At 37.4% G+C, this 16,074-nt stretch overlaps 1 protein-coding gene across 7 annotated transcripts in view; it reads right to left on the bottom strand.

Moving 5' to 3' along the window:
• The window catches only part of wscd2 (WSC domain containing 2), a 53,171-nt gene that overhangs the window by 26,339 nt on the left and 10,758 nt on the right, over positions 1-16,074 (bottom strand). For 4 of the 7 annotated variants that reach the window (XM_015385044.1, XM_015385048.1, XM_015385050.1 and 1 more), the window contains exon 2: positions 7,463-7,532. The exons of 1 other annotated variant lie outside the window; for it this stretch is intronic. The gene's annotated coding sequence lies outside the window, so the exon portion shown is untranslated. Of the gene's footprint in view, positions 1-2,735; positions 2,804-7,462; positions 7,533-16,074 lie in introns of all 7 variants that reach the window. 2 more of the 7 variants (XM_015385046.1, XM_015385049.1) reach the window with 1 other exon arrangement.

Raw genomic sequence — 16,074 nt, 5'->3', positions numbered from 1 at the left:
TTAAAGAGGTATTATTACTATATGCAGGAAAGAAAAGGTCATCAACACCTCCTGTGCCAGGATTAGTGGGAAAGGAAGCTGTTTAACTTTTATTATCTCTATCCTCCTGTTTGCACAAAGAAAAGCTCAATCAACAACCAGATATGCACAGTGTGATGTCTCCTTCACATCAGGATCAGGAGGGTTAATAGCGTTTAGTACTGCAGGCCTGGCTCTCTGCCCATCCTGGGGCCTTCCTGTCTGCCTGTCTTACATGCTTGACCTCCCAGTGCATGTTAGCAATGTTTGTTAAAATCAAATCAAACTACAGCCTTTATTTTAGCTCTGGTAATTCCAGCAATTATGCTTGCAATTACAACAATGGTTTTCCACACAGCTGCCTTAAGATGATGATGCCTTAATCACAAAACAAAGAGAAAATTAAGGAAAGCAGCCAGCGGGACTGTTTCTCAGAGTTTTATCCAAAGAGAAGCTCTGTTTTTAATTTGTAAGCATAAGACTACAACCCCAAAGCAGGTGTTGAAGTGTTCGCTTTACATTGCACAGTCAACAGAGGGCCAAAGATAGTATTTTAAAGGGAGATAGCTTAAATAAGCAGGCCAATAAGCAGTTAGGTGCCAAAGTTTTACAGCTTTGCAAAACAGATTTAAGTGGGTGGATCAGTGCAGAGGATAACTCTTAGAAGTGCATGACCCTGAAAGGCTGGAGAGGCTGCTTCCAGTAAAACATGCTTACTCTGCCAAAACATTTCTCCATGTTTAGTGTTTGGCAGGAGCTTGCAAGGTATTTGCATGAGTTTTGCTTTCTATTCAAGCTTAAGGGCTATTGCTCAAAAAGAAAAATTATTACTACCTAGCTACAGACAGACAGAATCTTTTTTTCTTCTCCTGACATCTGGATGTGGGCACTTTCCTTTAATAACAATTAGCACCAAGCGCATTGTTAACAAGCAAATGCTACTAATAAGTTTTCTGCCACTGAAAGCAGTGGCTGTCCTCTTTTCTATACCAGACTTAGAAAAACTATGATTAACCCTATACATTTTTCCATGCATTGTAATGTTGCAGATAAAAAACACTTATATGTCTCTTAAATGGATTTCATCAACACAAATCGGTGCACAGTTGTGAAATGGAAAGATATACGACTTTACACATCTAAAACTAAAATACGTGTGCATGCACTGCATTTACCTCGCTCTGCTCTATTACTCATGAACGAAGAGTTATGTAATCACATGCCAAAAAGTTAGCAATTATTACCTCACTTTAAAAAACAGAAGTGAATAAACTCAAAAAGCCCAAGGAACATAGGAGAACTTTAAAGTGATACCCTGAGCTTTGAACATCCCATAAAGCATCACTCAACCCATCATCTACAGTAGAAATAATAAAAATAAATAGCAATCCTAAATCTACTAAAGTGAGACCATTCACATACACTGTATGGGAGGAGGGCTATGTTTACTCTGTGGGAGCTGGAGAGCTCCAAGGCTTGGGTGGAAGAATCTGAGGATACAACTATTCTTTTTGTATCCTACAAATATAGGGAGGAGTGATACAGAGAGGTTATTGTTGAAGGAAAACCAAATTGAGTCATATTTCTGCATTGGCAAAAGCTATAATGAGGATGCAACAAACATGGAAAAGGAAACCTTTAAAGAGACAGCTAATTACATTTTTTTAAACATATAAAATCACACAACAAAAAAAACATTTATCTGAACACATATCACATGATTTGTTTATAATGTGAGGATATTTTTAGTTTATTTCTTAGCAGGAACCAATATTTTAGTCAAAAATGATTGGAATGTGTACAGGGCAAAACACTAATTTATATTTGTATAAAACGGTACATGGGACACCAATTTGTGACCAGGTGACCATATCTAAAAAAGGAAGTATGTGTGTTTTAACAATTAATTGTGAAATTTTATTAATAAATTAGCTTTGAAACCAGTGGACGATGTCCACATTTCCCATTAGTGACATGCTTAAAGGTTAATGTTATATATTAAATCCAGAGTTGTTTAGGAATTCCTGCTTTTATTCAGTTTTTAGGTCAATCAGAAGCAGATACTGCACTTTTCTCTGTATGGCAGAGTTATGTATGTAGTTTCTTTTCCATGTGACACACCTGTAGAAATGTGTTTTATTACAACAAGCAATGACTGATTTCTAAAGCTGTAGAAAAGGGCTAAAGTTGCAACAGATTATCCAAAGAGGATACAAAGGTTTCTGGATATCCTTCAAATGCTTTGGACATTAAAGAAACAAGACATATCTCAATAAACTGAAATGATTTCCAGTGACAGAAAGCCTTCTCAAAAAGGGTCTGTCCTTACAACCACAGCCAAAAGCTGCCAGGATTGTCGAGTATTTGCTTTGTTTGTTTGTATGGATGCGAGTCAGCTTTATATCCTGACAATCTTTGATGGACGGCGTGGATTCCTATTGGCAGGTGGAACACCTGTGTGTCATTTCAATTATGTCCTGCAGGGTTTATAAGGAGCAGTGCTGCATTCATTTTTTGCTTGATGGTCCTTCGCAGTTGGTACATTCAAGCCTCCTGAACTCTTGTGTGATCAACAACTACATCTGCTGCTCTCTGTAAAAATCATTCTATGCCAGTTCATTGATCTATCATCTACCTCCAGGTGGATCTCTGTCAGATACCATTCCAGTCAACTTCTAAGAACTCCATGGCTGACGTCACCTTCAGAAGTAACTTACAAAGCTGTGAACGATTTTTCCTCCCCAGCATTCACCCCTGATCCTCAAAACGTCTCTTTTGGCCTAACCTGGATAACAGTAAGCAAACAAAAAGCAAACAAAAAGTAATTAAAATTATAACGTCTATATTCTTTCAATATTTTATATCACAACTGACAACACATACAGTATAGGAATATCCCAACATCCTGTAATTTAAGACACCCTGACTCTTAATCTCTGCTGCTTGTGACTACTGTCTGCTGTGCTCCGGTGCTAACTCCCCAGTAAATACACATCCATTGTATACTATATAAGAGCATTTGTACTTGCAGAGTGGTGATTTGCATACAGCTATTTGTCAAATTTTGGTAGTGTGTATTTTTTGAAAAAAATTTGGCGAGGCTAAATTTGAAAGTATTGCCCCGGCTTTGATAGGCTTCAGGCGTAGTAGCCCTAGCTGCGTTAGCCCCTAAATGCAAAAATATTCCTTAATGCCTTTCTGTCATACAAACAATTGCATTTCCAGTTTATAGCTTGGGAGCTTTACTTGCTTTAATTCACATATGTAATGTCAGGGGAAATTTTCACATAAGACCCTCTAGGCTTAAGGGGTTAAATACACCAAAATGAGAACAAAACTAAATAATCAGCAAAGTCTTCTGCAAGCACTTTCAGGCTTTGCAGTGGAGCGTTTAAAATACATGCACTGGTGCATTAACGAAGCAACAACCAGTATAATTTGGGGATGAGGGACCCTTACCTCTAGTTAAAATCTCCAGGACCTCAACTACAGTTCAAACACAGTTGGACAGCTACAAACCTCAAGACTTAACTCGAGTGCGAAAGTAAATATTCAATTGGCAAAATATTACATTTTCTTTCTAACACCATTACAATTAGACTTCTAATTCTAACAGTGAAACTTCTCAATTTCCATAGGCCAAGTAATGTTTAGAGGTATGTGCGTATTTTTTCTCACCTGAGGGCCCAATTCTTGTAGTAGGCCTTAATATGGCATTTTGTTTGTTCTTTTAGAAATCATGAATTATTTTTATCTCTATGGTAAGATCATTTTCATTAGAGCCAAATCTGTCCAAAGAGCATAGCAGTTTTGCCCACAAAATGATTAAATTGAATAACTTGGGAGCCTTGCTAGGACAGTATGGCAATGGTAAGGTTGCAGCCATTGCACAACAATCACTTTTATAACACTCTTGATACAAAATCAAGAGAAAATTATGTCTGCAATGAAAATGCAATACTAAAAGCTCAACACCAACATTTTTTGCATGTTTGAAATAGTGACTGAATATATTGTGTTATTTAAAACATAGCAAAAAAATCATTCTCATGTTTTTTCTAATGTTTAATGTCATGGTTTGGTCTTAATCATGTGCTTCGGTAACAGCAGAGTAAGATGTAACATTTATGATTGTAAAAACCTAAACAAAAACAGTAATTTATTAGTTTTAGGGGGGTGGTTGGACCCCCATAATCATAGTTCCCATAATGAATAATCTGTGTACAAGTGTTTAAACCCCAAGCTGGTATTTATTTGTAAAGTGCATGTATGAAAGGAAAGGGGCTAAGAAATGTGTATACTCTGAAGAGCTTGTAGCTCTCTGTGCAACAGAAAAATGCTAGATGGGTGCAGCACTTTTACGATTTAAGTGGTGCTTTTGCACAAAAGGTTCAAGTAATTGGTTTGTGCACAGTGGCTATAGTAAACCAACTCTTTTCCCAGAAAAAGGTTTTAGATCCTATTTGAGAAAAAAAAACAAAAAAAAACAGGTTTTGTATGGATTATGCCCTTCTGATAAGTTGCTATGCACTTGCATTTGTTTATGGAGAATTGATGTTGACCATCTGTTGAAAATCCTCTTTCCATTATCATTCCATGTGGCATTGGGAACTTTGTGCTGCCTAATGGCAGAGTTACTGAGCTTAGCATGGCAGGGACAAGTTAGCTGTAATCCTGATAATTCTCAATGCTCCATTAGTGATGATATTTTTCTTTGAAAGAAGTAAATTAAAGTGTCTAAAAAAACAATGTATTCCTGATCTTTGAAAATAGCATAGTTGTGTATAACAACCAGTGCTGTAAAACGAGTAATCAAATTGTACAATACCAGTTAAAGATGGAAAAATCAGGTCGTATGTACAGAAATCAGAAAAAAGATCAGATAATTTTTGAAAATGACAATGCAGAAATTTGGATAACAAGAGCTTGGCTCTACAGTCTAAGGATTAACGTGTCAGAAATCAGGGAAACTCAAAATTTCCAAAATGAGAGCTTCTTATCTGGCTGACCAGCAGTCATATCCATGATCCCAGTTGGCCACATGGATGGATGTTTCAAAAACAATCACTTGAATGACCCTTCTCTAACAGCTTCATGAAAGAAGTCATTATTCTACAGCAGTGAGGTGCTATCAGTGGAGGATCAAATGAGGTCTTCTTCTATCCCTGCTTAGCAAAGCTCCTCATTCAGTGCCTTTCAGAGTGTCTGTTCTTCCTTCTTCAAATACGAAGAAAATTTCATCTCACACCTAAACTAGGCGAAGATGATCTTTCTGCCTTAATTAAAAGTGATTTCTTCCAGCTCTGTTCGGCTGTGAATCTGCCCTTTCTGCTAGAATGGACATAAGAGAGGATTGCAGATGCTTTCACAAATGGTTAATTTGTGGGGAAGAAAGAACAGGAAGACAGCTGGAGGAGAGAGCCAAGGCTGTCTAAAGAGTTTTGCAATTTCGAAATTGTTAATTTAAAATTGCGAAGCTGACCTTGTTGACCTAAAAAACTTAAAAATATGGTTTAATATTAAAAGTTGGAGAGTAACTTTTACCATTTATCAATGAAATACTAGTTTTTTGTAGAAATGTTCTCAGTAGTACCGTCTGGGTGTTAAATTTAAGCAAAGTAAAGTTTAAACACTAAGAATTATAAATATATATGGCAATCCATGTATATTTAAATATTCAAGTAGCTCCAGTTAATTGGTTATTCAACCTATAATGTGACTGCAGAACTAAACCACAAGATCAAATGACAGGACCTTACTTTTTAAATGAAAAATTACATTTAATGAAGTTTTTCTAATTTTGCTTTGAGTGAAAACACTGTTTTCTGCTAACTTATAAAGATATGTGTTATGCAAAACTAACAGCATTATTTACAAGACAGTGTTAGTTTATTTAAGTTGCATCAAAACTGTTAGGGTTTGGGGAGTGATTATCTTTTCTCCAGGTGTGATCAAGGAAATCCAATATGGGTCAGAAAACTCTTGACTTTGATGCAGAGTATTTATGAGGAAGGCAAATCTATAAAAGAAATGGTTCATGTAGCGGTTTTTTGGTTCAGATTATGTATATAGCATTCCCATAAACTCATCATTGTATATGTCACTGACTGATTGAATTCTTTTTTTGCATTGGCGCAATAAATCTTTTCCAGCTTTTTGGAAAAGCTTTTTGCTTCTTTTAATTTTTATTTTGACAATCTTTGGGGAGCAGCTATAAGTCTTTCAGGTCAAAGGGCTTCCTTATCATCACCCTAAATTTTGTCTTACAGATTCTGAACTATATTAAAATTAGGACTCTAGCTGAACTTATTTAAAATTTCAACTTTACTTCCAGTTGGAAAAACAATATTGATCAATTTAAAATATTCTTTTACTGTAAATCAAAATGTCCCAGGTATGAGCAATGCTGAGCTTAACAATCTACTACAGTTTTGATTCAGGGAAATCTTATGCACATTTACACTAGCCCTCTGAAACCGTTTTGTTCCGAAATCGAACCGACCTCGGATCAGTTAAGCGTGCATGGTTCTTACGACCATTTACACATCACGCTAGCACGGTTCCTCGCCTCCAATCAGTGGTCCACGATACTATAGCTCTCATGGCGGGAATTTCAAAACTGGACACACCAGAAAACCCGCAAAATGAGTCCGCTGACTGTAAATAGGAGATTACGCGGTCCGTTCATGCGCTTTTCATTACCCGAGATCCGACCCACAACTGAACCGTGCCAGGACCCTCATGGATTCCTCCTGCCTTTTCCATTTTGATCCGATTTAGAAATTCGCACCAGACCCAGGAAGACACTCACAGGGTGCCCCATTTAGTTAGCATTCATTGGATGCTATTCATCAATCACTACAGTGAGGACCACAGAAGGAGCCCACTTCTGCTCCAAAAATTACCAAAAAAAAAAAAAAAATCTCTTCTGCTGATGGTTTATTTTTATTTTCTTCTTTTCTGATGGTTTATTTTGGATTTTTTCCTTCAATATGCAAAATAATAAAGATGTTTTACCCAAGCCCAAGATGTGTTTAACTGTAACCAAGTAGCAGTAAAGAAATGTTTTTACATGAAAATTGTAAGAAAATCCAACCAAAGTTTCTGATTTGGACAAAGCCCAATTTGAAGAAAAGAATTCTCAGAATCATCTAAGATTCAATGAAGATTACTTATCATCTTAACCAAATTATGGCAAAGATTTACTACCCTGAGAATAAAAACAAGCTAAACATCGATTCACTCCAACATTTGTGTTGGGGAAACTTTTTTCAAGAGAAATGATAAAGAAAACTATCCTTGTGAAATCATTGATGCTCTTCCGATTCACTGAGTAGAGAAAGAAGAGAAAACCGGTCAAGTGCTTTGAAGTTCAGTGAGCAGACAACACAGGCCTTTTTACTGTTTGAGATGGATTCAAGTTCCAGTGTCAACAAGCACCCACTTTGCAGAAGTGTCCTTCACCAAGAATCCTCCAGCTCTGTTGTTCACCAGTCCTCCATTCAAATCACCCTCTGCAAGAGAAACATGACAGGGATGATTGGACTCTACTCTCTAAGAGAAACACGCCATGGTGCAGAAAATAGGAATTTCATTATACAGTACACCAGGAAACAACATTAATGTGTGCCTCCTACAGCAAACAAAGCAGTGTTCGTAGTGGTAAGTATTGACCAAACACCACTTCCTTTCCTCTAAAGAGCTGTTTCCTGCAAGAACCTGCAATGTGGTCTAAGAGAAGAATTCTGTGCAGCTGAGTGAAGGGAAAAGAATCATTACAAAATCATTACAAGGCTGAGGGCTTTTAGCACCTTTTTATCTGTCTCAGGGAAGTACAGCTCACAATCATCAATATAGACAGCATTTGGTATTTTTATGTATAATAGAAGCCAGTTTTGATTTGTTGTGGGTAAATTCCAGTAGCTCTACATTAAATATGTTTCTGTTAATGTAAAAGTGTTTATACTCATTGAGCCTTTTCACATTTCATAATGTTAGAACAAAACATGCTGTATTTTTTTAGGCATTGTGCGAAATTAGGGTGACCAGATTTGGGTCACCCTAATATCTGGGTGACCCACGGGGCCTCTGACTGGACTGGGCATTCGAACCAAGCCATCAGCTCCCGGGTCGCGATCCGGAGCCTGCCGGGGATGGAGCAACCAAACCCGACCCGATGATAGTATGCTTCCCCCTGTCTGCCTTACCGTGCTTCCCCCCACGGTAAGGGGGAAGCACGGTAAGGCAAAAATATACAAAGGCTTAAAATGGAATAAAAATGAGCATGCCCTATCTGGCTAAAGTAGTAGAACAATTTGACATAGATTTGGAGTCAGTGGGTCAAATGACCTGGAAGCTATTGAAGAAATATCAATTATTTTTGTAATAAAAAATTTTCAAAAACATGCATAGGCTTAAAATTGAATAAAAATGAGGGTGCCCTATTAGGCTAATGTAGTAAAACAATTTCACAAAGAATTTGAGTCGGTGGGTCACATGACCTGGAAGCTATTGAAGAAAAGTACCAACTTTTGTCTTAAAAATTGAAAATAGCTTAAAACTGCATAACAGCAAGTGTTGCTTACCTATATGTTATCTATTGGCATGATTTTATATTAGTTTCGTCTTAGCTGGTCATAAGATAAGGAATTTATTGATTTTTCTTTGAACCAAGAGTGCTTGTTTCAAAGATTTGTTGACGAACCCTAACTGCGCCACTGCGTGTGTGAGGATCAACCGTTTGCTAGATCCCACTGACTCGACGGAGCTTGAATATCCAATATCCAACTTCAAAAATCTTCACCGCGGTGCTGACGGTTCTGCTGCACTGTAGTCGACCAAAATCCCGGAAGATTTTGAAATTCCCCCCGGACATTTTTTTAGGTATAAAAAGTAGGAAATGTCTGGGAAAAAGAGAACGTCTGGTCACCCTATGTGAGATACAAGGTATAACAGTTCTGGGATGTGTACTATTTGCTCAATGAAAGAAGTGCTTGTAAACCTTCCCTGTGCATGCACAGTGGTGGACACAGCTCAATTGGGCTTGCACTGCACGCTCTAGTCAATTGATACTCGCCCCGCCAATACAGACAAGATATCTACCAAAATCCTCTTGACAATGCAGAAAACATCTGCCAATGTGCAACATAGCTCCTTTACAAGGCATGCTGTGGATCCCAGTAGCTCAGTGTCATTTACGTCTCCCTTTTCTTCAATTCTTTGTTTTCTCACTATGACAGGATTGGTTCTTTTGTCAATTTAAAAAATAATTGCATATCAATTGGAGCCATTATCTATTTGCTATGTATAAAACTACCTCTTCGTTATATTCTGCTGTGGATGAACTTAGCATTGCTATATAATAATGGATACCTCATATGACTACAGCGTGACATACTGAAGCCATCATTAGAAGTATACAAAACAGGTTTATTTTAGAGACCATTAGACATTTAAAGTAAATGAAACACTGCTTTGACAGTTGGATTTGAATTTAGCAGAAATTTAATTGACAAAAAAATATTTTGCAAAAACATTAAACAATATCCTAATAATCCTAATATCCTAATAAATAGTGGTTATAATACTAATACTTAATACTAAACAAATAATTTTGCCTGTAACAAAAGTCACATAAACTTATATAATACAATAAACTTCTTAATGAAGTTTATTAAGGGTACAACAGATGTGAAAAACTGAGTTGGGTAGTAGAGTAGAAAACTATAATTTCATAAATCTGGCCTTTAAGGATGATCATCAAAAATAAAGAATTTTCCCAAGTCGTTAGTAGTCAAAGTTCAAGTATAGAATACATTTTTTTTTCTTAAAACTGCATTTTTTTTTAACCGATCCTGAAATCTATTCATCCAGGTAAATGTTGTCATTGCTTATTTTCTGCGTGCAGGGAACTAGAAACATTTATTTCATTATTTTTAAGGTTAATTGGGATATAGCTGCTTAATAAAGTGCAGAGTCAACATATGGTTCAAGTCACTCATATCAGATCTTTTCACTGTTGAACCTAAACAACAACTTTTTTGTGTGGTTTTGGTGCCTTTGCTTTAACCACTTACACATATAACCCAAGTGGAATCTTATCAATTTTACACACACTGCTTGATCTGTTTCTGTGAAACATGTGGTAGATTTGACAAAACTAGCTGGAGGAAATCTCACACAAAGTATCATCTGTGTAACTCTGTTCTGCCACTGTGTCCTCGTTTGACTGAGCAGTCAACAGATCACCCCTCTCTAAGACTTTTTTGTTAGTTTATGCAAAATCATGCAGAAACCGCCTGCAAAACTGAATGCTGTGACCAGTGAGCTGAATGCATCCATCCTTTAAATACGATGGTGCGGATATTACATGGTCTCTGTAAGCATTGCAAAATGTGTGGCCAGCCATGAGTCTTGTCTATGTGACGCAAATGTGTGTAAAGGTCGAGGAGCACCACAGGCGAGCTGACAAAATATCCTTTCCAATTAACTACTAACACTGTAAGAGGCTTTGTTGCTCACATTTTCCGTTTTCACCCGAATGTTCTTAGTGGAAACAAGTTGGTGATGTCATTTTGTCTGAAAATATAATCATGAAGAAAAATGCTGTTCACTGACAAATAAAAAGAGCTGGAACTGAGCACAGTTTCTATCTATCTATCTATCTATACACATGCATACATACACACACATCTGCCAGAGTTGGAAAAATTGAACTTTTGCTGCTCGACCAATCAGAGAAGGTGATCTGGGAGCTGGCAGGGAGACAGATACAGCACTGCTGATGCAGAGTGCTATGATCACCCCTCTGAAACAGTTTATTAATGCCAAGTGCTTAACGTTTATTTAAAATGCATACAAAAAAAGAAAAAAATACATAAAATCGCAATATTGATTTACACCTTGATGATGTGTAGCATAGTATCTTACTTCAGTTTAAAGTTAGTGAGTTTTAAGGTTATTTATTTTACTGATTCTATTGAGTGCCGGCTGGGTGCTTACTGATACCCATTCCTGAATCTCTCAGACATCCTACTCCTGTCACATTTCTGAATTTTTTCATTAAACCAATTTATCTTATTTATCGTAATTTTGAACTACAGTCTGTTTAAAAAAACATAATATGACAATTTAATTAATGTAAGGTTATTCTTATGTCTACTTTTTCAATTTGCCTCTTTTTGTTATTGAAGATTATGTTTGGCAAGTCATTATGTCTTTCTTTCTGAGTGTCTTAAAGCAACCCTCCACCTAATCCCAACCACTTCACATCACCCCGACAGAGTAATTTAGAAGTCTTGACCACCTGCTAATTCTGCCTACTGACCCCCAGTGTCTAGACTCCAGGATTTTTATCCTTTAGTCTTGTCTTGAAAACAAATCTTTTAAACTTACACACAAAGTGCCCAGTGAATGTCTTCAAGCTCCTTGAAGATCTATCTAAATTTTCACATGACAACAACAAACTTTAATGTATTTTATCAGGATTTAATCAAACAAAGGAACATATAGAAATTAGTAATTTTCTAATTGTGCAGAATTTTTTTTTGCTTTTTAAGATGTTTTACAATGTGAAAAGTGTGGCATGCATGTGTATTATGTTCACTTTGATAGTCCTAAACTTAATAAAATGCAGTACAACCATTTGCATCGGCTTTACAGTTTATTTTTAATCGTCAATGGAGATGTTCTATGAATATCTCAGTTTTTAAAATACATTACTTTGACAAAAACTGTTGAAAAGGCCAAGGAGCAGAACCAGACAGGTTAGGGATTAAGTTGCATTGTTTAAAGAAACGTTAGGTTACAAAAAGATGTGCAAAGTTTTAAACATCTGACATGGCACTGTTCAATCCATCATACAACTTTGGAAAGAAAAGACAAAAATGCAGAATTACAAAGTTGACAAGCAAAAGTTTACAAGTTTGCCACAGAGAGTATTATCAGAGGAAGAAGTACTTGTTACATTTGGAGAAGCTTCAACTCAGATTTGAGGAATCTACATACAGGATCATTACTGGTGTACTCTAGTCCATACTTCTGAAGTCTCGCCAAATATATAACTTATACAAATGACATTCTAATTTAAATGTTGGGACTGAAGGCTAACACTATATTGAAGAGCTGGTGGAGGCAGCATCAAATTTCCTCTTACAAATGGTATTCTTTGCTTGAAAAAAATAATGGGACAACATTTACTCCATAGCACCAGGCCCTGTGACTCTTCCCTGCTCCGCAAGCAGACTGATGCAGACGCAGAAGAGGTTCAAACCAGCAGCCCACTGGTTGCTACAGAAGAAAAACCTGCCATGGTGAGACACTGTTGTGATCATACCTGAAATCTGTTGCAAATTGTGGCTGCCTTTTGGGCGAGCAAAATAAATCCACTCTGCTTTCCCACGCTCTGGTGACATTTAACAAAAAAAAAAAAAAAACTCCCTATCAAAATGGAGCTTTCAGCACCACTTTTGCACCCATTATCACTTTGCACGCAAACTGAGCAGACAACCTGCAACAGCCATACCAATTGCACATCCATTGTTTTGTTAGCCCATGCATTTCTGTGCTCTTTATTTATGATCTTAGAAGATCAGCCCCAAATTGTATCAAATTTCTTTTTTAATTTCAGTTTGTACCACTCTTTTATTAATCTTTGAACAATGAACTGGTCTTAAAATACCTGAGGATATTGAGAAAGTTTATCCTTTAATGGGAAGGTTATATGAACAGTATGTGCACATAGGAAAGCCCCGTGTTATGCAGCTAAGTGTCACAGTGTATGATTTATGTCTGGAGGAGCAGAAATGGGCAATGTATCTGGGGATTCGAGCTCTCTGACAGCTGCCTACTTTTGGCTTGCAGGAATGAGAGCGCCTCAGTGCTGCCGCCTCTCCAGAGATGAATAAAATATGACAAGCACACAGAGCAGTGCTTTGCTGTTGCTCTGATGCAACATAGAACAACACCTCCAACGCTGAGAAAGAAAGAGAAGGGCTGTTCTTGTTGCCATCTGGGCGTACGAGAAAGATACAGAGAGATATGCAAAAACATTCGCAAAATGAAATAATTATTTTAACTTCCATGAAAGACTGCAACATTATCTGATGGTCATATCCTCAGTTTTCGGTGTGTAGGTTAGCATTTTTTTCCTCTATCACTTACATCGTCAGTAAAACGTGTTCTCGGGTTTCTCCTCTGACTATGCCAATCACTCCTGACTTAGTAGGGCAATCAGCAAGTGCTGAAATTTTAGAAGCTGTGAACACAGCAAGCAAAAATACTCTTCAGCTCCAATAGCACTATAGGGCGCCTTAAGCATGGCATTTGTCAGGTAAAAGACATGACAATGGAAGAATAATTCTCTTGAACATTGATGTTAAAAGTGAAAAAACAAAAACAAGATTCCCTCTCTACAAGACCCCCTATGTTATATGAGAAGAGTACTCAGCAGTAGCACAGATATGATTAACCCTCAGGTACTACACATAACCACAGTTGCTTCTGTTGGTCCTTTACCAAGGCAGCAACATTTTATACAAAATAAACATTTATTCACAACTTGGGATAGGTTGATAAATGGGCCTTAAATGTAGCTGCAAGCAGCACCGAAGGGGCAATATGCACTTCAGTGAGGCGGCGTTGCTATGGCTAATGATCAGATCATGTTAAAGGTTTGGCTAAAACAATGAGAGTAAAAGCATCTGGCTTTTAAAGCTCCCCAGTGTCAAAATTACCTGAAGGTGCTGGGAACGCCTCAGAGGGTCAAAATCATATTGAAAGAAATATATGGAGACTTAGAGTAGACTTTTGCGAAATTAAACCAGTTGAAACTAAAAGTTTTCCACTTGAGGAGTTCTGGATAGAGCATATTGACAGATGAAAAATACTTTGAGAGGACCAGCAACATGTCCTCATTTTACAACAACTGGTCCTGATTGTGATAGTGAAATTGGAAAAATGGTCCTCACTCTGAGTTCCATACAAGTGCATACACAAGCACACACATACATGCTTATATACAAACACTCTGACTTGTTTTTCCCTAAATATGCCTTGGGCTACAGAAAGCCTAAGATGACAGAAAAAGGAAAATTCAATGGGTTCCATCTCAGCTGCTCTGGGCTCTTATTTTCCCTCATCCACACATGTGCAAACAGCTGCTTATTCTCATTTGATTTCATCTAAATTTTACAAACCTATCCAATATTCATATAATTTCGGCCAAACAAAATAGATGTCCTTGTTTATGCACTAAACTTGGCCAATAAAGCTGATTCTGATTACATAAGTACATAGAAAGCATGTGGGCTGTAGCTGGTGCTTTTGTTACTGGTTTGAGCTAACAAGGAGGTAGCCACAAAACTGATTGGTGGGTAGGTGTGAACAGAAGGGGGTGTAAGGAGCATCTTAATATAACCAATAGAGATGCTTTTACCCTCAGGCTCTGTAATGCAAGATTCCTGCATGTAAACACAAAAAAGTTCAGCTCATTTTAACTTGAGTGATCACCGCTCTGCCCTCTCCATGCGATGCTGCTTTTTGACAACACCTCAGCTCTATCTAGTAGCATGAGGTGAGAGCAGAGCAGTGAACGCCCTCACGGTTTGGGATTCACCACTGGCCACATCACCGCCCTTCATGCTATTTTTTTATTCTATTTGCTGAGTATTTTCATATCAGTGGGTTGTCAGCTTCATGCAGTTGAAGCTCCTCCTATTTGATGACACGGTCCAGGGTGTAAACACTGTGCATCTGAAAAGCAGAGTGATGAACTCCCTGCTGTGGTCATATAAATCACCGCAGACGCCACGGTTGGTCTGAATGGACCATTACTTTGGTTATTTGCAAACAACCAGCACAATCCAAAGAAAAGAATCGCATGAAATTTTCACAAATATTTATAAATATTTAAATATTTTTTTCTTGAGTCATAGAGAAGAAAGTGCCTCTAAATCATATGGAGACATACAACAATACATAAAAACATTTTGCTATTGAATGAAGATACTTGTCAAAGTAACTTCTAAGGCTCAGAAAACCAGAGCAGGGTGGAATTCTTGGACTTTCCTTGGACACCCCGCAGGATCTAACTATTATAAAAAGACAGATGTTCCTTGAAGTCTCACTGTATTTGTTAGTAGAGCAGCATGATTGGTCCACCTGTTTTTGGTCTGTTAAGATGGGAATGAGACAAAATGGGCTTCAGTGTTTTTGTGAACCATGTTTTTTTAGGCTGGACATACAGCTGTGAAGAAAGCAAGAGGTGCTGAGCCCACATTCGAACCAAAATAAACATGACGGAGCAAGAGGACCCACCCGTAGCTGCTGCTATCACATCTGTTTGGTCAGAATCCACAATTCCATCTCTGAAAGAGGAACAGCAAGAAGCGATTTTTGGTGGCAAAAATGTATAAAAATTGCAAACCACTTTAAAACTAATAAAATCATGATCTAAGGCAGTGGTATTCAAGCCTGGTCCTAAATAACTCTTCTCTACATGTTTTAGGTGTATCCCTGTTGCAACACACCTGATTAAAATGACTGCATGACATCCTCAGCCGCCATGAATTGATGCAGAAGCCTGTAAATCATCCCGTCAGGTGTGTGGTACCAATGGGACGGCTGAACTTGCAGGACAGAGAGAGTTCGAGACCAGTATTGAGAACCACTGGTATAAAGACTATCTCTATTTGAAGATATTAAAAAATATCTTGATATCTTAAACAGTAGAATTTAACAGTTAGGGAATTTAATGGTAATGGATGTGGCACATCTTTCTTTTATTTTTAAAGAGAGTAAAAAAAATTGCTGTTAAGATGCATCCCTTGAAGGTTTTCCTAAACTTTTTAGCAAATTTAAAAGGGAACAAATACATTTTGTATTATTATGTACTAGGGCTGGGCGATAATTCAATAACGATATATATCGATCGATAGACGTGTGGCGCAATAGAAAAAAAGAGGGTCGATAAAAGTTCGATAAAGAAACTTCCTTCTCATTGTAGCCTATCATGTAGGTTTATGCTAGTCACTACTTCCTCCTAACCAATTACAATCG

The sequence above is a fragment of the Cyprinodon variegatus genome, unplaced genomic scaffold, assembly GCF_000732505.1.
Source record: "Cyprinodon variegatus isolate N-32 unplaced genomic scaffold, C_variegatus-1.0 Scaffold330, whole genome shotgun sequence".
Lineage (NCBI taxonomy): Eukaryota > Metazoa > Chordata > Actinopteri > Cyprinodontiformes > Cyprinodontidae > Cyprinodon > Cyprinodon variegatus.
Note: the sequence above shows the minus strand (reverse complement) of the source record. Positions and strands in the feature narration are given on the sequence as shown.